The sequence below is a fragment of the Corvus moneduloides genome, chromosome 1, assembly GCF_009650955.1.
Source record: "Corvus moneduloides isolate bCorMon1 chromosome 1, bCorMon1.pri, whole genome shotgun sequence".
In the NCBI taxonomy this organism is placed as follows: Eukaryota; Metazoa; Chordata; class Aves; order Passeriformes; family Corvidae; genus Corvus; species Corvus moneduloides.
Genome location: NC_045476.1, coordinates 121,828,017 through 121,837,430, shown reverse-complemented (window position 1 = coordinate 121,837,430; position 9,414 = coordinate 121,828,017).

The window sequence follows — 9,414 nt, the reverse complement described above, 5'->3', positions numbered from 1 at the left end:
GAACCTTTCCAAAATGTGCTAGCAACTCTTCCTCCAACATGCACATGCACTTGCAGGATGCTTTGCCTGGAATGGGGTAAAACAGCTTGAACAATGCCCTATTCACAAAGCTACCAGTGGTAAATGAAGAAGGGACATCATACTGCTTCTGGTGTTGAATAAAGCTGAAAGCAGTCTGACTCATCAATCCCAAAATTAAGCACCCTGACAGTGAGATGAAGATGTGGTAGGACTGGTAAAGTATCCAGATAAAGGAATAAACAAGTGATACTACCAACAACTTATCTAAAGCTGCTGAACTGGCACAGCTGGCCTGGAGACGTAAGACTGACAGTCACTCTATACTATAAAAACCCAGTCCCAAATTTTAACGGCAGGGTCTTCTAACACATCCCCTCTTGGAGTGTATGTGTGGAGATTCCTCTCGTGAGTGGAGATGTCCCTCAAGGTTACTCCTCCAGGCTGAGCAAAAGAGACTTGCCCACAGTCATCGGTATGGGTGAGTAACATCAATCCCTACTTAATAATTCTTTCTGCTAGTTTTAATACAACTACTTTAATGCAATTGCTTCAATATTTTTATAATGCACTATATTATAATAGTTGTTACAGCTCCTATACTGTGTAGTAAATCTGATTAAGATCTTTTTGTCTAATCATGATCATAATAAATCATATATATTTATATAAATATATCTGTTCTTCCAACCTTAATCTTGCAGGACAAAGTTCAATTACACATATATACTCCTTTAGACATAAATTGTTGACAAAGTCTGGGGCTAAGATTGGATCCAGCCACACCCAGGCTCCTCTCTAAGAAGGAGTTTAGAGAGCAAAGGGGTCCTTTCTGCACCCTCAGAACCCTGTGACTCAACAGGAGGGCTTCTTTAATAAATTTTGTATGAAGCTACCACTGCCCACAACAAAGGGTCTAGCTGTGCTTCAATCTCTATGGGTTTGTATGAGAATAGCTGAAGGCAGAAAATATCTTGCCCTTAGTGCTAAGGAAAACAGCTGGAGAAATGGCCAAAGAGAGACTCATGTAGCCAAAAAGAGAAATGCATATTGCTCCCCATAGCCATTGTCAATTAACTGATTTCAGTGATGGTATCTTACCTAGCTAACATCTCAAAAATTTTACCTTTCTCACAATTGCTCCAAGAGCCAGGGGATAAAATGGGAGAATACTCAGGCCATTTAATTCCTTTTACTATATACCTAAGCATGTGGTGTACAACTGCAGATGAGGGACTCTAAGAAAGCACTCTAATTAATTGGTTGAGAATAGATCTGCTCTAGAGATCCTTTGCAGCTCTCCTAACAATGACGTTTCATCTTACTTACTAAATAATGTGCTCCTCAGACACAGTTATGAAGTTTCACTTCTAGTGCCCTTGCCATCTGCACATATATTAAAGACTTAATAATAGCCAACTGCATCATCCAAAAAGGCAAAAAGAAGCAAAAAAAAAAAAAAAAAAGGTGCTAAACCTCTGCCAATTTGGAGAAAAATAGCAATTGTAATTTTTTTCTTGAAAGCATCAGGAGTTTGGACATGGTAAAAAGAGAAGATTATGTTCTGTTAGAGGACTTTTCAAGAGCAATCTGCATGCTGCATCTCAAGCACAAATCTTTTGGTAAGCCTGTTGGATATAATGCATTATTTGTCCACATCTCACAAAAATTACTTAAACTGGAGGATATTATGTAATATGAACTTAATTAATATTATTTATTTTTTAGTGTCTATAAAATAAATTGTTTCTTTGTCTTTTTGGTAGTCTGTTGATAAAGGATGCTTTTATACAACAAAAAGAAGACTAAGTTTATGTCTCTAACAACTCAATCCTACTGTTTAAGAGATTTAAATTCTCTCAGGGGAAAAAAAAATATATAAACATAACCTTCTCACTTTGCCAAAATATTAAATGTGTTAGAAGTGGAACTAGAAGCATTTTTTGACACATTTAACAACATGCAGATAGCTTTCCTCATCTTTCCTACTTAAAGATAAAAGTTGCATGTAAGAAATAAGAGTGCTTGGAGCCTATTAGATATCTAGTAATCAAGTTGATCTTAAAAGCTTCCAAAATTATGGTACATAGGCCAGCTGACTATCAGTAACAGGACTAGTGTACACTGTATACACTAATATACTACAGTGTATTATCAGGCCAAATACAGAAGAGAGGCTCCACAAGTTAAATTTTAACTCATATAAATTACATTACATATTGTTCCATATTTGATTAACAAAATCAGGCAAAAATAAAGTGAAAACATTTATTATTTTCAGAATAATATTTCTGCTGTATATTTGCTATAAATACAGCAACGTCCCTTAAATATGACTGTGACAATGACTCATTCAAGGGAAGCTCAGAGACTGTCTTTAAAGTATTAACCATGGTGGTATATAATTTTTCTTGGTTTGAAGGACTGTGTTCCTTCTAAAAAAAGAACATTATAAAGTTAGAAAGCACCCTATTGATTTAAGAAAAGGATGACATAAAGAGTATGTTGTTGACTCACTGTCAGCTACATCTAGAGACAAATCAACATATTTCCATGGAGAATGTCTCGTGCTTGCAGTTTACAATCAATAAGGAGGACAGAAGTGATAATATATGACATTTTCTGCTTACATATTCATTTTGTATCCTAATATACCTCTGAGACAAGTTACAAATGGTTTAAAGCAGAAAATACTGAAGGAAGACTTTTTTTTTTCCATCACAGGTCATGGAAAAAATAAAAAGTAATATACATGAAATCTAAATACTGACACTTGCCTTAGTACCAAATTCTAGAAGACTTTTTAATATTTGATTGTGTGACTAGATTTTGTATTATGTCGATGGTCATCTAGATGTGCTCTGTTGTATTTACGAGCAACATTTGGTTAAGCACTTAGCAGTGACTACAGGCCACTGGAACCCTTCTGTTGCTACAACCTCAAGCTTGTTCTTAAGAGAGGAAAAAAACAGGAAGGCGCACACAGGAAATTGGAAGAGTAATCTAAAGAAGGCTGAACAGCTGATCATGAAAGACCCATCCTTAAGACCAATATCTATGGCCACAGATTCCATTTAATTTCTTTCTTCATTTCATTCACTCATTTGCATCTTAAAATTTCATTTCATTGTTTTGGTGTTTTTCTTTTTCTACTATGTGCTTTCAAGGTTTTAAAATCTGAACCGAGCTCAGCTTATGTTCTGACAAGTAAAATACTTCTAGCTCTGAAACATGCTTTGCCCACTGCCAGAAGCTCTCCCAAAAAACTGCTACAGAGGGGCTGAGAGTGCTAATCCCACCCTAGCAGAGGATGTCACGGCAAGGGAAAAAAGCCTCCTGCACTCTCCTAACCAGTTGTATGAAGGCATATCACTTTTGAAGATTATCACTGCTATTCCTGCCTACTCAGGCACCAAAAGAAGATGTTTTTCCTACCATTGTATCACATTTCTTGTAATAAAGTTGACAAAAGTTGTGACTCCTTAAATGGTATGTGAGAGGTGGAATGCACAGATAGATTACAGGCATCCCAAATAAATATATGTAACTCAAACCCCAATGCATTTTATTTGGTGTGCTTCAGAGGAGTATGATTGTGATGCACAGCATTAAGAACACTGTTCAATTGCTTAATGAAATCCATGTTTGAGAAAGGCACATTTCAAAATTTACAGCAATGAAAATCTCTATCCCTAAAAACTCCAAGTGTCTTAGCAAGATTACAGTAATAAACTGCCTCTCTGAAGGGGGCTAGAGAGGAGGAAGGGTGTGCAGATCTCAAAGAAAAAGCAGGAATGCACAATGAAGTAATCTGGCACATAGACAAGGCCTGTAGTAAATGCTGATTTACTCCTTTTAAAGGTGCTTTTAAAGGTGACTGAAAAGTCAGTCACCTAGCTCTGGAGCTTTGGGAAACGTTGTTCTGATCTAAAGCTCAATTAGCATACAACTACTATTATCTAAGACAGTAATACTGGGTTTGTTTATCCAAACTGCAGATTAACAAGGTCAAAGATGCTATAGACTGTGTATGTAGCTCTCACCAGTTTTACAGGTGGAATCTTTAAGTCTGACCTGTCAAAGCAACATTGTATGAATGTGACTAAACCGCTTTCAGAGCCAGGCCACACCTGAAAGAAGCGCAGCTGCACAGCTGCCGGTTCCAGAGGACCACATCAACACCCTCTGCATGATGTTTCACCAGGCTGGTGTTTGGCCACTCCTTGGGACTGCAGGTTACACCTTGACCAGTCCATTACATCTTAGCTACGGGTGCGTTCATCCTGTGCATGCAACCTGAAGGGACACAGCTTGGCACTCTCTGGGGGACGATCCAGTTCCCTTCCTGGGAACTTGACCACTACTTACCACAAATCTTTGGAACTGACATGATGACTGCTGGGATACAGATGAGAGCTGCAGAAGGTACATTCAAACATCAGGGGGCAAAGAATTCAAAAATAAAACTTTTTAAAAATATGAAAGGTAGGCCAAAAATCAAGGACAAATTAAACTGCTTTCCAAAAGTTATTTCACTCTTTTTTCTTTTGCATTACCTGTGATGTTTTCAATAGTACAGTACTTTTACTCCCCGAGATAATACATTGATGCAGGAAGATCAAGCCTGCAAGACAGGGGAAGCCACTGCATCACTTCTTCATTTCAGACCCTCTTCGTAAAACAAGCTATGCCAATGGAATGTGTGACACAGCGTGAAGAATGTGCTCATTGTCTCCAATTGCCAGAAGTGGTATCTGTTGTAGAGAGCAGAGGACATCATCTGAAAACTGTAACTGCTACTTCTGTAGCACATCTTTTTTGTTCTACACCTGTAAAACCAATTGGTCAAAGCCTGTCAGGAAAGAAAATCTACCAAAAAGAAAGGAACAGACAGAAGGCAATGAAAAGAAAAATTAAAGAGATAAAGAAAGAGCTCAGTGAATGAAAGGTGTCAGGAGGTTATGAATATGAGGGAGTATATAAAGTAGATATAGTAAATCAACTATAATTTTAAAATGCTTGATAATTAAAGATGAAACAAAAGTACAGAATGAGATTTGTCTGGGGAAACGAAACCTAGTAAGATTGTGGAAACTAGAGAAAAAAATTAGTTACATGCAAAATGAATCAGAAAAAAAGCGGAATCGGAAAATGATCACTGCTTCAAAATGACAGTGAGTTATGAGTATTTTTTAAAAAGCTGTGTCAACATACAAATGTATGTACCAAAGTGTGAAATAACTAATAAGAAATAGAGATAAGGTGTAAGTCTCTAATATCCTTATCCTTGCATTGAATTTCCGGAGCTAAACAACCAAGTAAAGAAGCTCTTTACTTGGTATGAATAATCCAAACCTTAAGAAATCCTAAAAAACACTGTACTGTCACAACTTGATTAAAATTAGACTGCACTGCAGAGTATAAAAAAATATTTTAAATGGTATCATCTTAAGCACCACCAAAAATCTTACAAATTTAAGCTTTATTAGATTAAGAAAATGGCATATGTCTAAAAACAAATGCTAAAGAAAAATACTTTAATACTTGTTCTGTATGTTTTCTGTAGCATTTGAAAATATTTAAAAATGCTTATTCAACAACAGAGAACATAAAGTTGAAGCATTCAAATCAAGGTACCTTTAATGCAATGATATATAAATGGTTTTCATTAATTAGAGATGTACAAATGATGCATTGTTAGCTTTATGCCAACAGGATTGCATTCGGGGAACATAATTTGCTCTACTTTGAAGCTATTGCAATTGTTAGGAGGGCCAATATGCTGCTTTAGTCTAAAGGACAACTTTTTTCTACCTAAATAAGAAATTAAATATGTCTAATAATATGCCTAATCAGTGTTTATGACATGATCTTTACCGGAAACAGTTTTAATTATAAATTACTGTGTAGATCCAATTTTCTGTTCATTATAGTAACAGTTAAGTCTAAAAACTTTAATGACCCCTGGTAGCAAATTTCAAATTTATCTAAAAAATGGCAGTCTTGAGCACTTTTCTATTAGATATCTGAATGTTATAACCTTCACCAGAAGAACAGAATGAAATTTCACTGGAGTCTTCAACATTGCTCAGACTTTATCTTCGTGATCATGAAAAAGTGACAAAGTAGCAGGACAAAATACTGAAAAAGTAAATTATGCTTAAATCTGCAGTTAAAATAAAACAACTGCAAACTTGCACAGAATAATAAAGTTTCGGGGGAACTTTAGCCTAACCCATTGTTTCATGAGGGTGAAAGGATGCTCACTGTGCTTCAGTTAAGAAGTGGCTTTCATTATTTCAATTTCATTCAGTTAAGAAGTGGGAAGCAAGGGTTTTGAACTCAGCAAGCTTATATGGAGCTTCGATGGGCCTTTTATGGAGCTTTTATGGACCTTTTGATGGGTCACATAATACTTTAGCTTTTTTTGAGAATATCAACTTACATTCAGATGAAAACAAAAGTTGCCCAAATGATGCATGTAGGAACTCAGAGTGCAGGGAATATTTCTCTGCCTGTTTTGAGGGGTTTCACCCCCCTGAACAACACAGCTTTTGACCTCTGTCCGTGGAAAAAACTGCCTACTATTAAAAAAGAACTAGAAACTACACTACTATAAATTAGGTGATAGAATACTATGTAAGATTGTCCCAGGGTGAAAAATTTAGAGGTTTTGGGTTTGTTAATGTAGTAAATAGATAAAAGCAAAAAACATCAAAATGGAGAATTGTTGCTGTTCTCCAAACTTTCTTCTTCTTTTACTACTCCATATCCTGCAGTAAAAGTAGTTTGGGATGATTGGACAAAGAATGCCGCAGTTCCTGGCTGTGTTACTAAATAATTGGCAGAAAAGTAAAAATAATGTACGTTTTTAGTAACTATTGGTTAATTTAAAAGGCTGTGTAAATCTTGATAATTGGGCTTTCTCCTGCATTCTCTGCTTTGTGCTATGTCTGGATCACACTAGTGACTCTTTTTCTCTGATAAGACTTAATAAACAACTATCAAGAAGCAGCAAAGGCTGAGAGTCCCCGTTTGTCTCTGGAACTCCTGGCAAGGACTTTAAAAACTCTCTCCCATCAGGAGAGGTTTGAGTACGGCACAATCAGCGTCAATGCACATCTTGAATTTAAAATAATGGGACAATAACTATCTTTCACATCAAGATGCAGAAGTTACATACTGCATCAGAAAATACCTTACTTCTTTTTTGACAATGGATGGACAGGAGTTAAAACAGATTTGGAGAAACTGCACATGCTCAAGTAGAATTTTCTGCTAGACCTGAATGCCGAAGCTTCTTTTCAGCTCTGAAAGAAGATTGCAGAATGGCCTTCCTAATTGTATGTCCACGTTCACTGCAAATGGAAAAAAAAAAAATAGTATGGTATTTTACAAATTTTTTTATAAATAAGCATGGTAATTTACAAAGCAAAAAAAGCTATCTGAAAAATTTTCTAAAAACTTCATGAGCAAAACTTGGCCATAACTCCTGTCCTGACTGAATACTGATTAAGTGCACCTTGTCTGACAGGTTATGACTACATGTTGGTCAGGCACAAGAATATCTAGGATGTGATGTAAAGAGAAGGAATTAACACCAGGAAACCCTCATACATACAAAAGACAGGGAATTATACACACTTACTACATCTAACTAAAAATTCTTAACAGAAGCAAACTTTCAACACACAAAGACAGCAAAAATTATTTGTTTACTGATTTCAATGCAAAAATTGAATTTATGTATTTATTCTCCCTTCTATTTCTCTCTTTCAAGGAGCCATCAGGTACATCACTAATCGGGTGGCAATTAGTAGCACTATTTGAATCACTCAGTCCAGCTGACAGGAGACTTATTTCTGAGTCCCAGCCTAACAGAAACTCTCCCCCTTATGTGGCCAATTATCTTCACCTCAGTTGTTGCCATCTACAGCCATTGTATGCGCCAGGTATTAACTAATCCTGCCCCCCAAGAGAGTAATAGTTACTCCTAGCCTCCTACAAGCTACACTTTTGTGTTCTTCAATTCTCAAGGCCTTTACTTACAAATCCTGTTCCGCCACTACTCAAATTTTGGCTAAAGCTCAAAACTTTATGCCTCTCAGCTGCATTTCACAAAACATTCAGTGTTTACAACACTCCAGATTAAATTATCATTGTAAATGTCTACAAGTTATCTAATTAGTTTTAACATCCACTCCAGATCTTCAGGTTTTCATATCCATTAGCCTGAAATCCTTAAATACCACATCTTTTGCCTGATCATTTGGTGAACATAAACTTACTGTTCCTGAAGTGTGAATGTCATTCCTTTTCTGATACTGACCTCAGGCATTTCTCATTCCTTTCCACAATGAAAACAGATTAGCCAAGTTGCTACAAGTCCTGACACCTGTGTAAGTCTTAATTCTCCCAAACACCAGCCAAGCCTACTTTCCCCACTGACTCTCCAAATCTCACATCATTCCTCTCGGCCAAACCAAACACAAGACAATGCCTTAGAAATCTCACAGGAGACCAGGGCTCAGAATGACCCAACACTCTTCATCACCTTGGGCTTCAAGTGCACACTGGGGCCTCAGGCTTCCTTGATTTCCACTTATTCATGTCTATTTCCTTCCCAAGTTCATAGAATCATATAACATCCTGAGTTGAAAGGGAACCACAAGGATCACCGAAGGCCAACTCCCAGCCCTGCAAGAATCACACCATGGGCTTTCAGAGTGTTGTCCAAACACTTCTGTCAGGCTTAGTGCCCTAACCACTTCCCTGGGGAGCCTGTTCCAGTTCTCAACAACCCTCAGGGTGAACAATCCTTTCGTGATATCCAAGCTAAACCTCCCCGACATCTTCACGCCATTACCACAGGCTCTTTATCGTCACTGGAAAAAAGAAATCAAGTGGCCGCCCCTCCACTTCCCATGGAAGCTGCGGACTGCTGTGAGGTCTCCTGCCCAGTCTGGTCTCCAGGCTGAACAAGCCAAGTGACCTCAGCTGTTCATGTGGCACCCCTTCTAAACCTTTTACCATCTTTACAGCCCTCCTTTAGACGTTTTCTGACACTTGTAATTATTTCTCTGACCTCTCCCCGTGATCTCTCTTCCTTCCCGTAGTTTTTCAAACTATCTTTCGACAACAAAGCCCAAGGGCCCTTCTCTCGGGGCGTGGGGGGAACTTTCTGACCCCCCCTTGGGAGAGGCGCTACGGAAGGGTCCTGCAGAGCCGCCGCGTCCCCCGAGAAAGGCGAGAACGCCACACAGCGCGGAAGCCTGGGGAAAGCGGAGCTATTTCGGACGGGCACCGGGGGCACCTTGCGCATGTTTTTAAATCCGGGCCTCCGGCGTGGCTGCGTGTCCCCCGCCGCCCACACGCGGTGCCGCCGCCGCCGCTCCT